This window comes from Hypanus sabinus, chromosome 17 (genome assembly GCF_030144855.1).
Source record: "Hypanus sabinus isolate sHypSab1 chromosome 17, sHypSab1.hap1, whole genome shotgun sequence".
In the NCBI taxonomy this organism is placed as follows: Eukaryota; Metazoa; Chordata; class Chondrichthyes; order Myliobatiformes; family Dasyatidae; genus Hypanus; species Hypanus sabinus.
The window spans coordinates 30,110,816-30,134,968 of record NC_082722.1 but is presented as its reverse complement, the minus strand read 5'-3'; the positions used below and the strand labels follow the sequence as shown (position 1 = coordinate 30,134,968).

The following is a 24,153-nucleotide window of genomic DNA, read 5'->3' as shown; positions in this document are numbered from 1 at the left end:
TACAGTCATAGCAGGTCTTTACCCTGGCACAAATCACACCAGGACCAAAATGCTCTTCACTAAAGTAACTCTTTAAATTTCTTTAACAAAAGTTGCTGGAAACTCCAGAGGAGTGCATGAAAGAGCAAATATCTGTTCTAATCGCAGCCAAGAGCTGGTTACTGCACTGTGGGGATTGATCTGGCATAGCAGAGATTTAAGTACTAAGGCATATTATGAAGTGCTGCCCTTTGTCTAAGTACATAATAAATATATGCATGTCATTAATTGCATTGGGCTTGGTAGTATTGTGCGATGATTGTACCAATGATTCACAGGTTTGGAGAATTTGAAATGATGCTCAAAACTGTGAAAATTAGTAGGAAAATTAGCATTGATTGAAGTACCATAATCTGCCAAATTGACTCAAGTGCCCTTAAGGAAAGAAGCTGACTGTCCTTAGCTAGTCTGGTTCAAATGATTTTCTGGCATTTCCAACAATGAAAGCAACTTTTACTGCCCCCTGAAGTGGTGTACTGTACGTGGTTGTTGTGGTTGTATCACTGAGCAGCCAAGCATTTCAAGCAGGTGGCCCAACAGCACGACCTTTGGCCAGCCAGCACCACGCAATAAATGTTGGCCTTGCTAATACAAAACTAATCAATAACTTCAAGACCTTGGCCTCAGTTCCTCCTTGTGCTATTGGATCTTCAATTTCCTCACTTGCAGACCCCAGTCAGTTTGGACTGGCAAAAACACAGTCCCCAGAAGCGCCACAAGGCTGTGTGCTTAGCCCCCTGTTCTATACCACTGTTGCAGGCTGAATCAAATGTGATGAGTCAGCATATAGGAGGGAGATTGAAATAATAACCTCTTACTCAAAAGCCTCAGGACTCTCACCACCAGGTTCAGGAACAGTTATTAACCCTCAACCAGGTTCCTGAACCACTCAACTTCACTTGCCCCATCATTAAAATGTTCCCTATGTATTCACTTTCAAGGACACTTCATTGGGAAAAAAAATTGTGCTCAGTATTTATTGCTTATGTATTTATTTAGTTATTTTTTTTATTTTCACAGTTTGTTATTCTTTGGACATCGGTTGAATGCCCAAGTTGGTGCAGTTATCCTATTATGTATTTATTGAATATGCCTTCAAGAAAATGACCCTCAGGGTTGTATGTGGTGACATATATGTGCCAGCTTACTGACTGTTATGCCACTGGCGTTTAGGGCAGCAATGAAGGTCCTCCATCTCTATCTGTCCATACCGTTGCACACAGATACAGAAGGATTCTTCATTGCTGTTTCTGTAACATTTTTTTTTTGACCAGTCAGGGTTGTTAGCCCTAAGCTGAACCCCTGAAACCAGAATACTGGTAGACCACTTTAAGTCTTGTCTCGACCCTTTGAACTGTTTGGTATGGGTGGCCCTACCAAGAGTCAAAGCACAAGGCCCTGACTCCAGCCAACGTAGCTCTCTGGGTCATGGAGACACCCAAGCCTCCAAACCCTGTGACAATGTTGTGGTCCCCTTGGAGGGCACATATTTACTTAAAATTTAAACTTTGAAACTCACAACCTGAGGGAATCTGATGTAGAGCCACTACGTTCATTGAAGATAAGAGAAGCAGTCACGATGCAGGGCTAACTTAACTTTCCCAAGGCGTTCTTAGAACTTCTGCAGAGAATAACGTGCAAGGCACCTGCTATACGAAGAGGACTACGTCAGAGATATTTGACACATGTAACAGATCAAATTGTATTCTCAGATCAGGGATTGGAATGCATTACTAGTTGTTGTCAAGATGGCCAAGCCAATGAATGAACAAGCCTAAGAAACTGGACAGATGTGGATGCCTTCGATAAGATGGTGGCTGATCTAGTTTTATCCTCAACTCCTTTTTCCTGCTCTTTTCCCATAATCCATGACTCCCATGCAGTTTAAATAGCTGCCAATCTCTCCCTTGAATATATTGAAGGCCTTTGCTTCCAAAGATCTACGGCACTGAAAATTCATTCCAAAGACACTTCAACAGAAGTTCCTTCTCATTTCTTTTAGGAGTGTGATTCTTCATTCTGACACAATGCTAGGGGAATCACTTTTTCAGTGACATTAACAAATAGGACCCAGCTCAATGAGTTCTCCATCAAGTAATTCTTTAATATTCAAAGAATTCTGATCAACCACTTTTCTTACTGCTTCATTTCTCTTTCCTACATTTTCTATTATACTCACTAGTAGCAAATTCACAGATTTGTCTTTCTGTAGATTGGCATTATGTGGCTTATCACTTGCCTTTTCTCATTATGCAGTTTATCAGAGCCAGATAACTGTGTTCTGTTTTATTTTTACACTTCCCCTTACTCACTGTCAGTCCTTGGAGTAATGTCTGTTTATCTTCCTTTTGTCCTGCAAGTGTGAAGAAGATTAATATATCTTTGTTTCATCTCAAAACATTCACTGAACTGCACAACTTGAATAGTGCATGCTGTTAATGGACTTCAGTTTGGAGATAGTTGGTTCTGTAGCTGGTCATGATCCATGGGGGGGGGGGAAAGGGAAGAATTTCAGTGAAGATTTGTTCTCATGATCTCTGTGATCTTTGCTTGAAATTAAATACCTGTGGGTGTGAGATAATGAGAAGATGGCATATAATACTTCCAGACCTCCCCCTCCCCAGCTACCTTCCTCCCGTCAATAAAAAACGGAAATCTGCAATCTGCATTCTTGTAGTCCTGCATTTGGGGAGCACCGACAGAGAAATAGTGCTTCCCATCATCCACAAACACAAGAAAATCTGCAGATGCTGGAAATCCAAAGCAACACACACAAAATGCTGGAGGAACTCAGCAGGCCAGGCGGCAACTATGGAAAAGAGTAAACAGTCGATGTTTCAGGCAGAGACCGTTCATCAGGACTGGAAAGGAAGAGGAGAAGTCAGAGTAGGAAGGTGAGGGAGGGGAGGAATCTGTACAGGTGGCAGGTGATGAGTGAAACTGGAAAAGATGAAGTAAAGAGCTGGCAAGTTGATTGGTACAAGAGATGAAGGGCTCGACGGGGAATCTGACAGAAGAGGGTAGAAGATCATGGAAGAAAGGGAAAGGGGAGGAGCACCAGAGATATATGATGGACAGGTGAGGAGATAAGGTGAGAGAGGGGAGCAGGAATGGGGAATGGTTTGGCGGGGGGTGTCAATTACCAGAAGTTCGGGGAATCGATGTTCACACCATCAGGTTGGAGGTTATGCAGATAGAATATAAGGTGTTGCACCTCCAACCTGAGTGGCCTCATCATGGCAGTCGCGGAGGCCATGGACTGGCACGTCGGAATGGGAATGGGAAGTAGAATTGAAACGGGAGGCCACAGGAATATGTTGACTCACTACACCTCCTCCTTCACTGGCAGTCAGGGCCCCAAACGGTCCTTCCTGATGAGGCAATACTTGTGAGTCCGTTGGGGTCATCTGCTGTATCCAGTGTTCCTGTATATTGGTGAGACCCACTTCGCCAAACACCTTTGCCTGTCCACCTCAAAAAGTGGGATCTCTCAGTGTCCACCCATTCCAACTCTACTTCCCATTCCCATTCCGGCATGCCAGTCCACAGCCTCCTCTGCTGCCACAATGAGGCCACACTCAGGTTAGAGGAGCAACACCTTGTATTCCACCTGGTGGTGTGAACACCGATTTCCCGAGCTTCTGATTTCCCACTACTCCCCCCACCCACCATTCCCCATCCTTGTTTCCCTCTCTCACCTTATCTCTTTACCTGCCCATCACTTCCCTTTGGTGCTCCTCCCCCTTCCCTTTATTCCATGATCTTCTATCCTGTCCTATCAGATTTCCCCTTCTCCAGCCCTTTATCTCTTTCACCTATCCCTTTCCGGGTCTTTTCTTCAACATTCCCCCTCTCATTTCACCTATCACCTACCAGCTTGTATACGTCATCCCCTCCCTCCACATCCTTACTCTGACTCCTCTTTCTTTCCGGTCCTGATGAAGGATCTTGGGCTGAAGTGCCAATTGTTTACTCTTTTCCATAGATGCTGCCTGGCCTGCTGAGCTCTTCCAGTATTTTGTGTGTGCTACTTCCCATAGTCCAGTGTTTTTTGTGTGAGGAGATAGGAGTAAAACTGGAGAAAATAAAAATAATTTTCTTGAGTTCTTTATAAGTAGGCACTGGAAAGTTTAATGCCTAATGTCAGTTTGAAAGTAGGAAAATGTTACTTTATGGAATGCAGTAATACTAGGAAAATAATGATACAGTGATTTTAAATTAAATTCAAACACTGACCATGATCTTGGCTGAATGTTTCCATTCCTGCTATTCCAAAGCACTGGAGTCCTGTATGCATTCTTCCCAGAAATGCTTTAAATGCCTCTTGTATATCAGATATTGCTTCTTCTTGCTGTAGTTCATATGCGAGAGAGAAAGAAGTTGCTAGCTAGTTTTTTCTTTCTTATATAAATGAAGATGGGCTATTTGGCATTTTGCTTACATTGTCTCCATTTAGACAGCGGACACATTCACACCTTCTGGAAGGAAGGGGCTGTGCAATATTTCTCAACCGAGCAAAAAATAAATATTTTGGGTTATTTTAACCAAATCTGCTTAACAGGAAGCTGACCAGATCTCATTAGCCACATGCTTCTCATCCTATGTATCATATTTTCCAGTGAAGTCTGTGGGGGGGGGGGGAGGTCAGAGCTTAATTGGAAGGACAATCTGGTACTGTCTAGACAGCATTAGATTAGAGCTTCCCACCACTCTCCTAATCATGGATGGTCTCTCTTGGTGAAGGAGTGCAGCAAAATACTTTGCTCTATCATCTAAACTGTAAAACATTGTTAACCTGTACATCTTAATGGTTTGAAATTAATATAAAATTTATTTTTGCACACTTGTTTTCATGTTTGTCAAGATCATGCTATTTCAGTATTTCTGCTTATCCTAGACAGAAACCAAGAGACTTCTAAAAATGCCCAGCTCTCCAGAAAAGAAGGAATGCACTTTGCGGTAGTCTACATCTTGGCTAATTCTTTGGGATTGGAAGATGGTGCATGTTCTTGTGACAAAGTTGAACATAGTACAGCACAGGAACAGAGTCTTTGGCCAACAGTGTTGTGCCAAGCCAATTAAATTAGTAATCAAAGAACCAACTAAGCTAAACCCTTCTGCCTACACAGTGTCCATATTCTTCCATTTCCCTCACATTCATGTGGCTCCCTAAACACCTCTTAAAAATCCCTAATGTATCTGCCTCTGCCACCATTCCAGGCCCCCACCGCTCTGTGTCAAAAAGACTTGTCCCTCACATCTCCTTTGAAATGACCCCCAACCCACCATTAATGCATGCCATTGCCTTTTGTCTGCAACATCTGTCTACAGATGCATCTGCACATGAGTGAGATGCAACTTGAACTGCCACTCCTTTCTTTATAGCTTTTCCTCTTTGGACAGGAGACACCCACTGGAGTGAAAAGAGTATCCTGGATACAAGAAATTAAATAACTACCACAAATGTGCATGGGTATCTTCGAATACGTGGTTGTTTAGTACATATAATGTTGGTAAAGAGAAAACTGTGTTTGCACACAAGTTTAAATATTTTCTACCTCCCTCCCACCATGCTTGTTAGAAGCCTTTAACAAGAGACGAGAGCAACGACCCGACACTATAACCTTCTGAATCTTTATCCAATTCACTGTGTCCTGTGAATTGCTACCTGTCAGAAATGTTACTTGTCTATTACAGTGTAAAATGTATAGATCTTTGCAGGTAGTTGTTATGTTGTGATTTAAGTCTTCCTTACAGACCTTTGACCTGTGAGTTGAAGTTTGTGGAATGTTTTAATACTTGGTTAGTTTTCCCTTTACCCTCCTTAACTGATCTAACAAACAACACAGCAAGTTCGAACTGATTTTACTTTACTCAGGTATTTTGTTTTGTCAAATCCTGGATAAAACTAGAAACAATCGACAATAGTGATCTTGGTGACCTGAGTTGGAGGAGCTACAGGCAACATATTTAAACAGGTTCCACAGCGATAAATAGATGTTGGAGGGTATCATTGGGAAAGAAAAACACAGAAGTTTTAATTGTGAAATTCAGAGGCAGTCAATTGCAAAGTGCATATGGTGTGAATTTATTCTGTTTTGGAACGGAATTGAAATTTCACAACTTTCATAGTTTAACTCAGCTTCATATAAAATATAAATTTGGATCTTATGTTATTTATTCAAATTAGGGCTCACCTTTATCAGAACGAATAAACAGATTATTTCACATCTTCCAGCACAGATGGTTGAGGTAATAAACAAAGAAAAGGGAAAATTATTTGCTTGTGGCTTCGTGGATAAGAGATAACTTCTCTTGTTATTATGGTGACTGTAAATGGGCCAGTGCACAGGCATGGTCTTCGGCTCATTATCTTATTTAATTGTAATTCATTCACTCGGAATACTGACACCTGGATATTGTATTCATTGGTGTTTGTGATGAACAAAACTACTGAATTTCACAATCCTAGCAGTCAAATGGGCGAAGAAATGTTCACCATGAAGGAAAAAGAACAATTTAAAGTTGCAATGGAAAATGTTCAATTACTTGAATAATCTTTTTTTTCTTGTCAGCTTTCTCCAAATCCTTTTCTCTGAAAATTAACCTTTGATCTAGATATTTTTCCTTCGATGCATGGCTGCTTGTCGATCTTGCTCAAGTGGTAGACATTGATTTATTACGCGCCTTACCATTGGCTCTGTAGAAAAGTCCTGATTACACAAATGTACACCCAGCAAGGATGACTGTAGATTTCCTAGCAGCAGGAGGCATCTTAATTTCTTTATCCCAAAGCTGCCAGTACTTTTGACAGTGTTGGGAGTTTACTTAGTTTGGCACAACTCTGGATTTTGATGAGGTGCCTACACTATATGGAAAAAAATATACAGCTGAGTCGCTAAAACTCTTGGGTATTTTTCTGTACCAGCCTTTACTCTCCTTTAGTGTACCAAGCTGTGGGGCTACAAATTAAAATTATTTTCTTCTTACTATTTCTGGCTTGTATTCATATCAACCTGGAATAAATACTCGGGCAGCAACCTTGACAGGGGAGTAATGAGATGGAAACCTCAGCAGAATAACAGTTGTAGAAACTTGTAAGATTAGTCAGCTCAATCATGGATAGTATCCTCCGTAATATCCAAGATATCTTCAAAGAGTGGTGCCTTAGGAAGGCAGCGTCCATCATTAGGGACCCCCCACTGTCCAGGACATGCCCTCTTCTTATTGTTACCATCAGGGAGGAGGTACAGAAGCCTGAAGGCACACACTCAGTGATTCAGGAACAGCTTCTTCCCCTACGCCATCCAATTCCTAAATGGATATTGAACCCATGAACACTACCTCACTACATTTTTACTTTTTTGGGGGTTTTTTTGCACTAATTATTTTAACTATTTAATAGACATACATAAATATATTTAATGTAATTCAGTTTTTTCCCTATATTTATCTTATCATGTATTTCATTGTACTGCTGCAGTAAAGCTAACAAATTTCACAACATATGCAGGTGATATTAAATGTGATTCTGCATATGTTGATTGCATATTGTTCTGAATATGCACAATTAATCATCAACTCCTAGGGATTGTTTTCAATCATCCATCTGTTCGGAGGTTAGTCAAGTGGTGTGTTATTAATAACCAAGCAAATACAAATGTTGCACAATAAATTTGTAGATTTCACTTATGCCTTGGTGATCTCTGGACGCGTCTGGGCCCGATCATCAAGGAGGGTGGAAGCTCTGCAGAAGTAGCATTTAAATGTTAACAGCTGGGGGCACTCAGTAAAGTGCAAGGGATAGTGCCATTTCAGGGTGAGTAAACAGAAATTAGTAGCCTTTGGAAAGACTATTTGGGTAGAAATCCCTTGGTTGGAAAAAGATAATGGCAGCAAAAAAACAGTGTCTCATAACCACAGGAGATTCTGCAGATGCTGAAGATCTAGAGCAACAAGCACAAAGTGCTGGAGGAACTCAGCAGGCCAGGCAGCATCTATGGAGAGGAATAAACACTTGTTGTTTTGGGCTGAGGCCCTTCATCAGGTTTGGAAAGGAAGGGGGAAGAAGCCAGAATAAGAAGATTGGGGGAGGGGGGAAGGAGTGCAAGATTGCAGGTGAGGGGGGAAGGTGGGTGAGTGGGGTAGGGGCCTTGAAGTGAGAAGCTGGGAAGTGATAGGTGGAAAAGGTAAAATATAAGAGAGTGGAGAGATATGGTAACATAAAACAGTATCTGATGCCAACAGATGAACCTTTTAGGCTTGTATTTACTAGCGACAAAATTGGATTTGTTATATGAAGAATGATCTCTCTTTGTACTTCAGAGTAAGCTGCTTGAAGGCCAGCAATGCAGTATTTTCTGGAAAGAGGCTGTAAAAGGGCATTTAAGGCTGCAGCTGATCATTAATTACCATTAGTTGTGCCAGATCTACAGTACAGGTTAGCTGTGACTGACTAAGCCTTACTGACCAAGCTCTCCAATGCAATTTTGTTTGAAGTTGATAACAGCGCAAAGACTTGCATGAAGCACCTTTTAATGCACTTGAGAAAGGGATGCATCATGTATAAATTATCACAGTATGCTACTATTGCACAATATCTTTGTATGGAACACACTTACAGTTTTCTCTATATTTGGCCTTCTGTTTATCATTCTACCTTTATAATTACAACAGGTTGTCCAGTAAAATATTACAGATCTGAAAATAGTTAGAATGGCACTGATATATTAGGCACAGAGGAGATGTCAAGGGTAAGTTTTTTTACGCAGAGAGTGGTGAGTGCATGCAATGGGCTGCCGGCAACGGTGGTGGAGGCGGATACGATAGGGTCTTGTAAGAGACTCCTGGATAGGTATGTGTTGCTTAGAAAAATAGAGGGCTATAGGTAACCCTAGGTAATTTCTAAAGTCAGCACAGGACATGTTCGCCACAGCATTGTGGGCCAAAGGGCCTGTATTGTGCTGTAGGTTTTCAATGTTTATATTTAGAATGGCGTACCTTATGAGAATAGGTTGAGTGTACCTGGCCTTCTCTCCTTGGAGCGACAGAGGATGAGAGGTGACCTGATAGAGGTGAACAAGATTATGAGGGGCATTGATCATGTGGATAGCCAGAGGCTTTTTCCAGGACTGAAATGGCTAACAGAAGGGGCATAGTTTTAAGGTGCTTGGAAATAGGTACTGAGGGGATGTCAGGGGTAAGTTTTTCACACAGAGAGTGGTGGGTGCGTGGAATACGCTGCCAGCAGTGGTGGTGGAAGCAGATACAATAGGATCTTTTAAGAGCCTCTTGGATAGGTACATGGAGCTTAGAAAAATAGAGGGCTGAGCGTTAGGGAAACTCTAGACAGTCTCTAGGTAGGTTACATGCTCAGCACAACATTGTGGGCCGAAGGACCTGTAATGTGCTGTAAGTTTCTATGTTCTATATTTAAACTTGCTCAATATTACTCTGACGATATTGTCAATAAATGGTCCCAATTCCAAGGGAAAGAAATGTTCCAGTGATTACCAATGCATGGACAGCAAACCTGCTCATAAATTTCCATTGGTTCTACAATTGAACTTATGTTAAGTGGTCAAAACTGCTTAAGGCACTTTTATCTCCCATTATTGATTTGTGTCCTTCTCTCTCCTTGTTCAGAAGCACCCCATATCTTCTGACAGCCTGAATCTAAAATGGTGCTGCAAATATCTCACATGTAATGGATAAAAAGACATCCATTACTTTAATAATTAAGCATCCATTTTTCTGTTGGATCAAACTCTTGTATTGTCTTTGATTTTTGGCCCTTTGCTTATTCTTAATAAGTCCTGTGCTGACAGAAATCCATCAATCTAACTCTGTTAGATGTTTGTGTGGTTACTATCAATGTTCTTCAATGGCAGCCTTGTGAACATATTGACAAAATTATTGAACTGAATAAAGACAAATTAAATGATTAATCCAAACATGGGGAAAAAGTAGACTTTAACTTTCACAAACAAGAGAAAATCTGCAGTTGCTGGAAATCTGAGCAACACACACAAAATGCTGGAGGAACTCCCTCTGGTGCTCCCCCCCCCCCCCCCACTTTCTTTCTCCCTAGGCCTCCCGTCCCATGATCCTTTCCCTTCTCCAGCTGTGTATCACTTTCGCCAATCACCTTTCCAGCTCTTAGCTTCATCCCACCCCCTCCTGTCTTCTCCTATCATTTTGCATTTCCCCCTCCCCCCACTACTTTCAAATTTCTTAGTATCTTTCCTTTCAGTTAGTCCTGATGAAGGGTCTTGGCCCGAAACGTCGACAGTGCTTCTCCCTATAGATGCTGCCTGGCCTGCTGTGTTCCACCAGCATTTTGTGTGTGTTGTTTGAATTTCCAACATCTGCAGATTTCCTGGTGTTTGCTCTGATGAATATCATGCTTGGTTTTTCCAGCTTGATTTAGGGATGCTGAGATGTGGTGTTGGAGTAATGCACAGATCAGATACTGAACTGAATGAAAAAGAATTACTGGCAATTGTGGTCCCATTATTAGTCCTTGTTTAGCAGGACCAGGATCAAGAATGTTACAAGAGTATTCAAATTGCAGGGCTGTCCATTGTCTAATGCACAATGTCACACCATAGCGTACAACTCCAGACACCTTATGGTTACTCTGAGCAAAATTGCTAGGTTGTGATGCATGCCCCAATAACTGGGTTAAGATTACTTAAACATACTTAGTGCATGAACTTCACAGGCTAGAGATTGAAGAGAATCTAAATCCAGGTCCAAGCCAAGATTGTAATAATTTTGCACCACTGTCCTACTGTCTTAGTTATTTAGAGATGCTGCAAGGCACCGGAACCTTCCAGCCCAACAAGCCCATGTGCCTAGTTATATCCGTGTGACCAACTCGATGGTTTGAAAAGAGGGAGGAAACCCACATGGTCATAAGGAGAACATACAAACTCCTCGCAGACAGCGATGGGATGGGAATTGTACACGGGTCACTGGTGCTGCAATAGCATTATGCTAACCACATTATACCACCCGAATAATGTCTTGTAAAAAGAATATTGTGTGGAAATAATATGAATGTAATTATTGCAAAAGTAACATTGCAAACTGAATAAACATGCAGAACATTAATAGTTTATTAAATACACATGGGTGCTAAAATGCTCTAAGCTCTTGATGTTCAGAGGATGCACAGTCACACGCAGCATATGTTGTATATTGTATTTGTTTTCTTATTAGTATTTCTTCTAATGTACAACCAATTGAAGAGAATGCCATGATGGTGAATAACTTGTACAATAGCATTTACCAGGATGAAAAACAGAAAATGCTGGAAACACTTGGCAGATGAGGAGGGAAAACTTTACACAGTTAATGTTACAGGTTGAAGGCCCTTCTCTCTCCACAGATGCTGCTTGACTTCCTAAATGTTTTCAGAATTTTCTGCTTTTATTTCAGATTTTCAGAATCAACATTTTTTTGATTGCCATTACTTGGGGATCTTTGGTAAATTTGTGATTGAATAGTTGCATCTTTATTTACATCACAATTAAAAAAAATTAATGGATTCAAAAACTCAGTCCAGTTATCTGTACATTTATGGTTTAGTCATGGTTTATTTTACAAAATAGGTATTTTTGGGAGATTAGCTCATTTCATGGACATGAGTGAAGACACCAAGTTCTTTCTTTCCCTGTGAACTGGCCCCAGAAAGTAGTTTATCAGGTGGATATAAAGTTGTATTTAAGACAAAATTGATTAGAATTAGTTACTGCTCCAAATATGCATAAGAACGGCAAACTAATTTAATTGGAATCAATTAAAAATCCATTGAACCTTGAAAATCCATGTAGTGTATCTTAAATAATCAATCTTAATTCCTCATCTTCTTTCCTAGCCTTTCTTCATTAATTTGCTTTCAAATCAGATGGTAACTGAGACAGAGTTTGTTGGTTGGTTTCCACTGACATATTACTGATTGGTAAAATAATCTGTAAATCTGTGTCAGGATAAAATGGGCCGGACTGATTATTGTTGAACTACATCACTGTCAGCATGTATTGCCTAGAACTAGTTACCATGGCAACCAATGGCATTGGGAAAAGAAACTCCTTTAAGCTGTTTGGTAATTTTTTTTGTGAACATGGTGTTCTAGGCAATTTCTTTTGAATTACAATTTGACTCACCAAAGATTAATAATTTTCTGTGTAAACCAATATAAAAGTAGTCCAACTAATCTCATTGGCCTAAACAGCTTTATTCCAGAAAAATACTTATTATAAGTTGGCTACTTTTATGATTGAAGGAAATCAAATTTTAAAAACTATAATAACTTTGATTTCTCTGGTAATTTTTCGTGTTAATTCTACAGAATTGATGGTTTGGTGTATTTGGAATTTGGACAATATGGGAGTAATGAAGAATCTTGAACAGAGAATTCACTATTGATCATTTCAATTTCCAATCATTCAGATGTACTTGGATTGCTCCCATTACTGTTTAATTCCAGGAAGGACTTCCTGAAAGGTTGTGGACTTGAAAGGGGAAAAGATGGATGGCACTGATACTAACACTATGGAACAGTGCATGAGGTGTAATATCATTGCGTGACAAGAGACTGCACAAATATACTGGTGTTTCAGTTAATTGAGGGAAAAAAAACCCTTAGTGTCATTCATTAGTGCTGATAGCATTTTAATGCGATGGCTGAGTCAAATGCTAGCCATATAGAGAATCTGACTGTTGGTATATTGAATAACGATACAATAATTGAATACTTAAGACAAAAGTTGTTGATTACTGTGAATTCTATTTGATGTTCCACTTCCTGAAATGTTACATAGATGATCAATGGCTTTTGCTCTTTTGATAACCGAACTTCAAGTGAACATTCATATTAATTTAGTGACACTGTGTTACAAATCCTGTAACAAATAAGGATTTTGTGGATGTTATGTATGTCTGACTTTGGTGAGGGGGCCGTTCATATAAAGCAGTTTATGTCATCAGATGCTGCCATTCTCAGGTACAGTCCTTCAGAAGACATATGGTGCCATAGAACGAGAGAAGTTATTGACAGCTGGGCTGTTTCTCTCAGGCTAATTTCACTGCTATTGGAGGAAACGTAAATTAGGAACCTGGCATTTTCTGCTGGAGGGTGGAGAAATAAGAAATAGAAAAAGACAACAAGCTACTTTATGATCATGGGCTTCCTCTTTACCAGTTGTGGTCATCAGCTGAATCACGTTGTCAGTAGTTACTGGTAGCCCATGTAAATAAATAGGAAGAACAAGCAGCTGAAGGCAGAGGAATAAAATTAACGTGTGCTTTTTATTGACTTGTGTATATACAAAGATAAGTGCATTAAAAGACATTCTAACTATCGACAATATTTGTAGATATATTACATGCTATATTAGTCTTGATTAGGGAATTGTTTGCCTTTCTCAAGCATAATCATGAGCAAAAAGGAAATGGTTGCTTTAACATGTATGTGAAGTTCATTCCTGCTGTCTCATATAATACATTAGGAATAGGCTAGCAGTCTGCAAGGATATCCTCACTGCAAACTGCTTTGATTGATAAGCACATGTTCTATTCATTTCAAGGCACCATCTTCAGAACGTTGCAGGGATTCAATTCATTTCGCTCAGTGTCTGAAGTATGAATTTTTCATCAGATTGTGTCACAGAGAAAGAAAACACTGATGTGATTGTCAAAATATTAACATTCCAACATTTGAGTTATCTGAAATATTTTCTTCAGTTAAGGAGTTTACAGAATTGACTGAAGCATTTTTTCCACATTGTCCCATACTAAAAAGCTTCCCTGATGCTTGAGAAATAAGGACAATAAATCAGACTGATCACAAGGTCACAGGTTTGATTCCTAAACTGTGCTGAGCTGGCTGATGAGCAAGGAGACACGGAGAACTTTGTCATTGCCCAATCTTCACCTGAGTCAGAGAAGAGACAATCAGTCTTGGACTTCGCTCACTGCAAATGGAATTAGAACGCCAGCAGCCGTTAGAATCACATCGAGGCCTCACCACTCAGTGTTCAGAAGGGTGTTTGGCACCTGCAGAATTGAATCCTAGCAGGAACAAATTCTGGAATTTAAAAAAAATCACAGATAATAGTGCAGGCACCAAGAACATGAGGAAGGGCTTCAAAATCAGATCAAGATAATTCATTGTAGGTGGTGAAACAAACTTGCCATGAAAACAATATGAATAAAAGAAAATTACTTGGAATCTAAAGCAAGCTTGCTTATTGTTCTTCAGGATACCCTGCATAGAGAAAATACTTAATTATCATATGAGGGAATCTGTTTATTTGCAAAATTGTTTACTTCCCAAGTTCAATCCGCTTGCTTTCTCTTTTGGTTCTATATGGGGTGCAGTTCCATGCACATGCTATCCTCTATCTCGTGCTCATTGCAACTTGACTATGACTGTCACCCTATTACATGGCCATTATGGCTTCACAGTTGAGCTTAATCCTATACTCACTGCTTTGCCACCCTCCTGAACAGCTCCAGTCTCGTAACCAAGAGCTGGAAAGGCTGACCTTCCCCTTCTGTACCCTTTTTAAAATTTTTTTAATGATGAGTTACATCTGAGCAACTGAGGCATTATTTTCACAAAAATAAAATTAGCCATCAGGAAAGCCTGAATGATATTCTTTGTTATTAAGGAAAATGCTCCAAGGAGAATGTTCCATGATCCTTCTCAGTTATTTAGACGAAGGCTCTGGTGAAGTTGAAATGTCCACGTATAGTGTTTAGTGCCACACCTTCTTGGGTGTTTTTGGGCTGTAAAGATTATGTTCACCTTGATTTCAGCTGGATGGAGCCACTGCTGCAAATGAAGTGACAGTTCTTTAGCACTTGGGAGGAGGTGGTCAAGGAGAATCAGCATGGTGACATTCTGTGTGGCAGTCAGTGAGGAGGTGCCATTGTAGAAATGGCAGTCAGACTTGTCTCTTGCAGAAATACATTATTATATCTGAGATCTCCTGGAATGGTGACAATGAAGGAGATGGAATTGTGCATCAATGACTGAAGTTCTACACTGCCTCAGCAGAAATATCAACCACCCTTGAAGCTTTGTTGGTTTTAATTGGTCTATCGCCTTTTTGTCTTTTTATTCATCGGGGTGACAGAAAATAGGACCAGATAGTTTGCTCTGATTTGGAGTTAAGGGCCAAGCAGAGTGGCAGTTGAGCTCATCAAAAGCTTTTTTCTTGTGAGGTTGAATCACAAACTCACTGACAGGTTGAGTAAGCCAATATCAGCATGCTGTCCCAGAGCAATTGTGGGCCAAAATTACATCGTTATTTCTATTGTGGAAGCCAGATCACTAACCTACAAGTAATAAGCCTCAAAGCAGACACTCTGTTCCATGGTAGGTATTAAACAGATAGTGAGGCAATGATTCAAAGGTGTTTTTAAGGTCTTCTTGAAAAAGTTTAAATGCCTCTGTCTATACCAACACCTAGAACCCCTGGCCCATGATTACTCAAAATGGAAAGGGATATTTGAAATGGCACAGTGTGCAGGAAGCTCAATGTTAACATTCAAAGGACCAACCCACCCACTTGCCCGACAATTGTGTCCTTTCCCACCAATCTCAATCGCCACAAACCTCAAAGAAATGGAGGGAAGCTTTTTCCTCGATCCTGTCAGACCAGCGGAAGAATGGATCTAGGGCAGGTGGATGAGTTACTCAAAATCTGAATAATTAATGTTCTGTGTTAAGAGATTACATGGGTGATTTGGCAAGGTCAAGTTTGCTGGAATAAACTCAGTGTTGTATTTTGAGGGGGACAAACCATCTACAAGTTTGCTTAAATAAATTAACCTACATCAAATATTAATTTATATGTTGGGACAGGAGATATAGTCTGAGGCAAGAAGCTATCCAAAACAGGAACATGATACAGTATGCCCCATTTTCCTGGGTCAGTACACTGCACGATTAAGAAAGAAGAACCGAAACAAGCATTTAAATTACCAAGGGATAAAAGGCAACAAATGCAGTAAATTAAATTAGTATACATAAGTACAAGTGTTGGTACAGATATTGTTGGAGTATATTTTCCTCAGCTACAAACTTGAAACCATCTGAGATAAATCAGCTCATTCAGTTGGCTTCTTAGGTCACCACTCATTGGCACACATTGGCACCAAGCATCTTTGGTCTCCACTCCTTCCACTAGTGCACAGTGGCTGCAGAATGCACACACTCAGTTCACTCTCCCAAAACTGTGGCACACACCTGCCCCAAGTCACATACTTCCCTGATTTGGAAAAAGAATCACTCCTCTTTAACTCATTACCATCAGTGTGAATGCTTTTACCAGAAGTTCAGCAAAGCAGATTTTCACAACTGTTCAGGGGCACCAAATACGTTCCTTGTCAGCAACACCTTCATCCCTTGAATAAAAACTGGTTCATACTTAATGAAACATGAAGCTTGAGCCACAGTCGTTCTTGACCCAACCTCCATACCTTTTGGGAAAGTTCCAGATTGTCAGTATCATTGGGTTAAAAAAGATTCCAATGTGCTAGACCTAATTTGAATGTTTGTGAATATTGGTTTATACCTCACATTGTAATTATTAAAGTGAATTCAGCATGAGACCTTTGTTTGGCTGTGGTTTCTTATTGATTATACACAGCACTGTAATATCAGGCAAATGCACCTATTTGATCTGCAGCTTGAAACGCTTGAGTTCAGGTGTATGCAAACAGACCTGAGTCAAAGGTGCCGAGTTCCCACGTCTACACTCACCATGGGAATTAGTGTCTCTTTCCCCATCAAATCATTTTGTAAAAATCTTAATGCAATCACTCCCTAATATTTTGACACGAGAGAACAAAAGCCTCACAATTAGTTCCCATAGTTTAACCCTATCGGCCACGATGTAATTGGCGGATATTCATCTGCCTCTATAAAATTCACAGCAACTTCCCGAGGAACAAAGGTCAGAAATAAGCCCTCCACTCAAAATGAAATATAAGCAGAGCTATATTTAGCTGTTACGTACCCTTTTGAACCAGAACCTTTTTTGGGAAAAATAATCTACAAAACAATTTCAACGTTTTACATAGGGGGAATCATTCACAACTAATGTAAGTTACATCCATAATGGGTAATATTGTCACTTATTCCATAAAGTCCGCTTTTTGCATGCATGCATATTGTTCAGGCTCAGCAGTGGAACTTTGTGGTTGCATTGACTGCAGACAGCGGTTTGAGCCCGGTGGATGCGGGTGCCTGTCCCCAGTACAGTACACAACCTACAATGAGACGCAAAACAGTCCAAACTGCAACGAGAGGCTTGAGCTCCTGGCGCTGCCGCCCCTCCCCCTGTGTCAGCTCTTCGTACAAGCGGTGGCTCGGGTTCTGCGGCACTGACTGACGAGAAGGGGAAAGTAGGAGCAGCAAGTGGACGGGGAAAGGAGCGGCGAGGGGAGGGTACCGCAGCGGGGCGGTGGCACGCCCGCTCCTCCTGCTCTCTCGGTGTGTGAGTGTGTGGACATGCTGCCAGTCTGAGCCTCGACCTTCTCGGAGGAAGCGCTGCCAAGCCGCGGGTCTCCCGAACCGACTGCCACAGCTGGATTCATCCGACCAACGCTGCAGCCATGTAAGAGCCGTTTTCCTTCCCTTCCCACTCCCGCGTCCCCCCCTCGCTCTCGCCAGGTTGCTTTCCTTGGCATCGAACTCCCTGTCGGGCCCGGGGGCTTCTGGCTTCGCGCTGAGAATGGGCTCGAAGGCGACGAGTCGCGGAGGGTCACTGGGCGACTATGGAGGGAGTGTCTCCTCGCCGGGGTGTACCGACACCGCTAGCTCTGCAACTCAAACTTCTCCTCGGGAGTCTGCGGAGATGGTGGGTTGTCTGGCGGGCCCGGCGGCGAGCTGGGAGCCACGGGGATGGGCCCGGCTCCCGCGGGGAGAGGCGCCGATCCCCCGGCTGTCTGGGCTGAAAGAGGCGCTCAACAGGCAAGTTACCGCACCGTGATGACACCCGTTTTTATGAGCACGATCTCTTTGCTGCTTGTTATTCCACTTGACTTCTTACGTCCAGACCCTGCGGCCCCCTTAAACTACACCTCCTCGGCACTGCATTTCTACTCTCCTCTTGTCTCTGCAGCCTTAATGGACATCACCCTCCAGTAAATCTGATGACCCTTTTTTCTCTTTTCCTCCCTCTCCTCACCACCTCTTTCAAACTCAAAATTTAAGTTTATCTTTGGATAATAAAATCCGGACTTCGGTGTAGTATCATATTAGATTACTTTCTTTACCCCAATCTTCCAAACTCCCATTGAATCTAGGCAAAATAAATTTCATAAATTAATCCATGTAGGATTTATGTGCAGAACTCCAGTCAGCTTGTGTTTCTGCTGGACTCCGGAAGTATAACATGGCATTCTGAATAGGCACGATTCCATTCTCTCTTCCATGTTAGTACTATCACTATGTGCATTACTGCAATAAAATGTTGTCTGAGTTTTTACCAGGTAATTCTGATTTCAGCATATTAGGATTCCGGTGGACAGGTGTGCAGTGAATTAGTGCACTAAGTGTCTCTTGGTGCTGCCTTTGTCAAGGATTGAATGTAGTACCATTTTGAATGTAGTTTAGAATTACAATTAAAAAGTTACTTAAGTTTGTCTGGGACCAAGTGCTTCTAAATAATTCAGGAACACTTGAGGGTATTTCTTAACTGATTTCACAAAGGCAGATATCACTTTGGTAACCTGATACCATTTCTCCCAAGTAAATTGTAAGTGGTTTAAAATGCGTCTCTATTCTAAACTCTGTCATGGAAAGGATTTACTGAGAAGAAAAGATTCACTATAGAAATAATACAGCATTCCTTCTGACTACTGGAAATCCCACTCAAACAGGAGAATAACATTTTTTGTGGCACCTAGAACCTAGAGTCAAAGCAGAGTGAACCAAGCAGAAATGCTGAAAGGGGCATACTAATTCACAAGCTGCCCACCCAAGCATCCTGTGAACTGTGGATTCCACATTGGCTTCCTCAGTCACGTCAGAACCAAAGTGCCCAAATTATCTTCATTCCTGTTCCTCAGCAAAGGCCTTCACTCCTCTCGTGTTCCTGTCACTCTGCTAATAATAACACCGATTCTGCAGATGCTGGAAATCACATACAATATGCTGGAGGAACTCAGTAGCTCAGGTTCTGATGAAGGGATTCAACCCAAAATGTTGGCTCTTTATTCCTCTCCAAGGATACTGCCTAACCTGCTGAGTTCCTCCAGCATTTTGTGTGAGGTACCTCTGCTAATGCTGCCTTACAGTTAACTGGCTCGAAATTTACATCTAGGGTCATTATTCCTCTCAGTAGTGATGATACTGTCCAATAGTATGATGACTAAAATTGTTTAATTATTGAATTATTGTGAATAATTGTTAAATTATTGAAATGTTCTGCCAGCATGTGGCTTTCCCAGAATATAATATTTTAGCTGATTTTTGGAAAATGTTTTACAACGAGCAATCCTTGACTTAGAAAGGTTGCCGTAAGAAAATATGGTGGTACACCAACCAGTAAATATGATCTAGGACCAAAAAGAAATCCAAAGGCAGCTTTAAAAAGTTTCTTAGAGAAGATGAGAATGGCATAGTATCTTATCAAGTACCGCCCGTACTTCAGCCCTGCTGTATTCTCTGTCTCAGTTCCAATTTTAAAAACATCTGTTACCAATCTCCTTGTTCACCAACAGTAATATACAGTATGTACGAGTTCAGATTTTTAATGTAGTGCCAGGAATATAATGACATAGTGAATGACTTAAACATTAGCAACTTATTTATTACGCTTCCCCCGGTGGCACTGTGCATATGTGCACACACCATAAGTTCGCATGCATTACACACATCCACTCTTCGTTGCGTGGCTTTTTTGAGTGAAAGGGAACATTTTTGAGGAGTTCCAAAACTGGCTTTCAAAATGTGAAGCGCTGTGATTTCTCAGATATAGGGTCTATAGCTGTGCTGGTGCAGGTAATTTGAATCTGATGACATTGTTCTTAAAAAAAAGTATAAAAGCAGGCATGAGAATTTGGCATATCAGGGTCTTCAGTTCATAGTTTACTGATGCATTTTGAATCCGGACAGTTTCATACGCCAAGATAAAAATCCCATTCATTTCTTTCATCAAACAGATCAACCGTGTAATTGTGTACATTATCTATTTCAGAAATTATTTATTAATCCCCATCTTCCTTTACAATTTAATCTTGAGGGGAATTTTCAAATTAATTGCTACCTGCCCTGTAATCTGGCCATCATCACAGCTAGAGAAAAATGGTGTATGGAGTTAAAGATCATGAGGTAGTTAATTAAACAAATTACCTAGTTAGTGTTTAACTTTTTGATGTGATTCTGGAGTGTTTGCCACCTGTGCTTTGTACATCCGTTAATTTGGAGTTTGTATTCCATTTGTGCTTAAAACAGTTCGCTGCAACTCTTTCAAAGACATGGTATTTAATCTCATCAGGTCTCCTCTTGAATATGTTTCATCTGTGTGTTGTGAGACACTGGTAACTTTAAATGTTGAGGCAAAACTAGAATAACTTGTTTGGATGAAAATTATAAAATTTTCACTCCGAAATCTGCAGTTGCAAATGATAATGAGTCCTTTGTTCAGATTGCTGTTAATGTTCTCAGAATCATTGGTTTACATTTCATACAGTTACTGATACCTGTAGTACCACCTAAGTAATTGATTGACATCCCCTGAAACTTTAATTCTGAGTTTAAGTGTTAACTCATAATAATGTTGGGGCAGTATGCGTAACATAATTCACAAATAGATAAAGATGCATTCCTGCTGATGAAGACTTCAGCAAATTAAATTTATGAATGCAAGTGCATTATTCTGTGTTTCTACCACTTTTATAAGCAGAAGTGAAGCTTCAAAAATGTAACAAGTTTCATTCTTTGGCTGTGCACCATCCAATCTACATCTTGGGTGACATAGTGGCACATCTAGGAGAGGTGCTGCCTCACGGTTACACTGACCTACGTTCAGTCCTGACCCTAGGTGTTCACATGTTCTGGTGACTGCCTTATCTCCCACAACCCGAAGATAAATGGATTGGTGGGTTAATTGGCCCTGGTATTTGACTGAGTGATGGAATATTGGGGAGTGTTGACAGGAATATGATGCAAATAAATGGGATTACTGCAGGGTCATTGTAAATGAATGCTTGACTGTTGGCATAAACTCGATGGGCCAAAGGTTCTGTTTGGTGTGCTGTGTAAATCTGTGACAGTTTTGCCGGAGCAGTTCAGAAATGGCATTGCCAAGGTGGTGTGATTAAATTACATTTTGCTTCTAATTTTACCACAGCTGTTTTGAATGTAACTTTGCTCCGAGCTGTTACATTCTGTGCGGGCATGTGCTTTCAAAAGGAGCGGCTGGTAGCCTGCAGAGCATTCCGGGCAGGTCTGTACAGGTGTGCAAAGAAAGACCTCTACTTTGAACACTGACCCTTGTAGCTGATACAGTGAGCAGGACAGGTCGAGAGAAGGCATTTTAAATGAAGCCTTTTTGTGAAGTAACAGTCGGATGAGTTCAGTATACATGTACATTATTTAAAAAACCCTAAAGCAAAAAGTAACTAAACGCAAGACTTTGTACACCTTGATGACATTTCTTTTGTAATTTTCTGTGCTGCATGGTACTTTTGAATCTGCTTAATAAAAAATGTATCTTGGTACATCATTGAAACCTTGCTGGTTGCATCCTATCTATGACAGTTTCTCATTTATATTCATTTTAAATGGCTTCAGGAACAGAGCCATTTGCCTTCACATGAGGTTTGAGTGCCTCATCACTTTTACAAAAATTTGCGTTGACCATGTGAGTTTTCAGTGAATACAACATCAATGCTACTATTAGTTGCTGTTATATGTAGGTGCGTTATATTATGGCTGTTATATGTATGTGTGTTTGTGACACAGCGAGGAAAGAAAGGGGCAGAACTGGGGTTGATTTTGGCTGTTGCTTTGCTGGGGCTTTTACCTCTGTAAGTACTAGTTTTCATCCTGAATAATGAGCTGTGCTCCTGAGACGTAGACTTCTCTGGAGTTACTTGAACATACAGTGCATAATCATAAAGATGTCAAAAGTCAATGCTTTTCCCAAGGCCAGAATCAATGACTGCTCTGTAACTTTTCAGTTCTATTCTTTGTTCTGCTGTTGAATGAATGAGATGTTGGGCCTAACAAAGAGAGAAGACGTTGCATTGTCTGGATAAACATTAGATAATCATTTTGTACCACTAGATGTCTCTAGCTAATATTGAGAAGGCTTAGCTTTACTGTCAGATTCTGCTGATTGTTTTGCCATTGGTATTCTGAAATGGATCATTGTTTTGGACTTGAATTATAACCTGCCATGACTTGGTTAAATAAGTGTGCCATTGGCTGCTGTATAGCAGCTGAACGCTCAAGCATTTTTGCAAACACTTCGTTGCTTTATGGGTTAGTTGTGAATGTGCCAAAAACACAGTCATTTGTATATTTTAATAATGTCAGAGATAATTACAAAAGGCTGAAAGGTGGCTCTGTTCGAGGATTGTGTTTCTTGTGCCCCGCTCACAGGGCTGAATACTCTAGATGGTAATTCAAAATCTGGGACGCAGGAAACTGCAGGTTGTTTTTTCTGAAACTTGTATGTTTTGATTTGTTCAACAAAAATTCAGTAAAATGTGTTTTATTGGCCTGAACTGGCCAAAGATAATGAAGAAACTAGTCTTGAACATAGAACACTACAGCATAGTACATGCCCTTCAACCTACGATATTGTGCTGACCCCTAGGATCAATCTAATCCTCCTTTACGCAGCCTTCCATTTTTCCATTATCCAATCTGCCTTTATCATCACCCCTGGTTGTTCCATGCACTCACCACTCACTCCCTGTGTAAATAAAAATAAAATAAATAAATTATCTTGCCTCTGACTCCCCACTGTACTTTCCTCCAATCACTTTAAAATTATGCCTCCTGGTATAAGCCATTTCCACCCTGGGGAAGAAGTCAACTCAATCTATGCCTCTTGTCATTTTGCACGCCACTTTCTTGCATTTGGAATGTTTCATTGTTTTACTGCCGGGGAAATGGTACTTAGACTTTAGGAAGTGTTCAAATGGAGACAACAGAACCATTTTGTGCACAGCAGGGTCCAGAAGCTGGATTGGTGGGGTGGGTGTGGGTTGTGAAGGCACATGAGAAGTGGTGCCTGTGTCTGTGACCACTTATGAGTTGTGTAGCAGGCATTTGTGTGCATCTGCAAATATGTTGATGTCCTTGTAGCAGAGTCTTGTCTGTCTTGTATTGCACCTCCTTGCCACTGGATCAAGACTCCCTTGTTTGTTGTGCTAGCTGGTGTGTGATAGCTATTTCATATGGACAGAAAAGGTGCATAGGTAATTTTCACTCCTTGGTGAAATTTGGGGTCTGCACCTTTGGTCCTTCTTGGGTAGCTCCAATAAGAGATTAGAACATTGTTCCATTTTTGTCTCCTGGGAATTTGGACACCCTGATATTGACATCATCATCTTGAATGAGAGCTAAGGATGACTTGTAATTTGAGTCCTCCTGCCCTGTGTTCTGGAGGAGACTGACTGATACATTCTGAGGTTTTCCATCATTAGAGTCAGGAAGGATCAGAGTTCCTCAAAAATCAGGGAAACTTGTATCAATAATATCTTTTCCTGCTGAAACCAGCACCGTCTTTCAACAGAGAGGAAAACTGCAGCCACACAGGCATTGTCACCTGTAACATCATCTGAGTAAGAGCTGGCAAGGATTTCTGCATCACCCTGCACTGTGATGGGCAGTGATGAAAGTGGGCTGAAGTACCCTGAAAAGATCCCTCATGATGACCATTGACCAATGGGAGTCTTTCTGCTGGGGTGGATATAACTGGGACATATGGGGAGAGCTGCTCAACCTATGTCAGCTCCATTCCAGAACCAAGGTCATCCCAATTTCAGTCATCAAGCTGAAGAAAGCAGATGGAGTGTGTGTCCATGCAGTGGTCACTGAAGCACACGAGTGAATAGGACTAACATTTCTGTAAACCA

General features: G+C 40.9%; 1 protein-coding gene across 3 annotated transcripts in view; it reads left to right on the top strand.

Annotated features, from left to right (window-relative positions):
- ripor1 (RHO family interacting cell polarization regulator 1) overlaps window positions 1-24,153 on the top strand; it is a 282,610-nt gene that overhangs the window by 79,815 nt on the left and 178,642 nt on the right. The window contains exon 1 of one of the 3 annotated variants that reach the window (XM_059992773.1): window positions 17,104-17,672. The exons of 1 other annotated variant lie outside the window; for it this stretch is intronic. The gene's annotated coding sequence lies outside the window, so the exon portion shown is untranslated. Of the gene's footprint in view, window positions 1-17,103; window positions 17,673-17,711; window positions 18,029-24,153 lie in introns of those variants that run through there. One more of the 3 variants, XM_059992776.1, reaches the window with a different exon arrangement.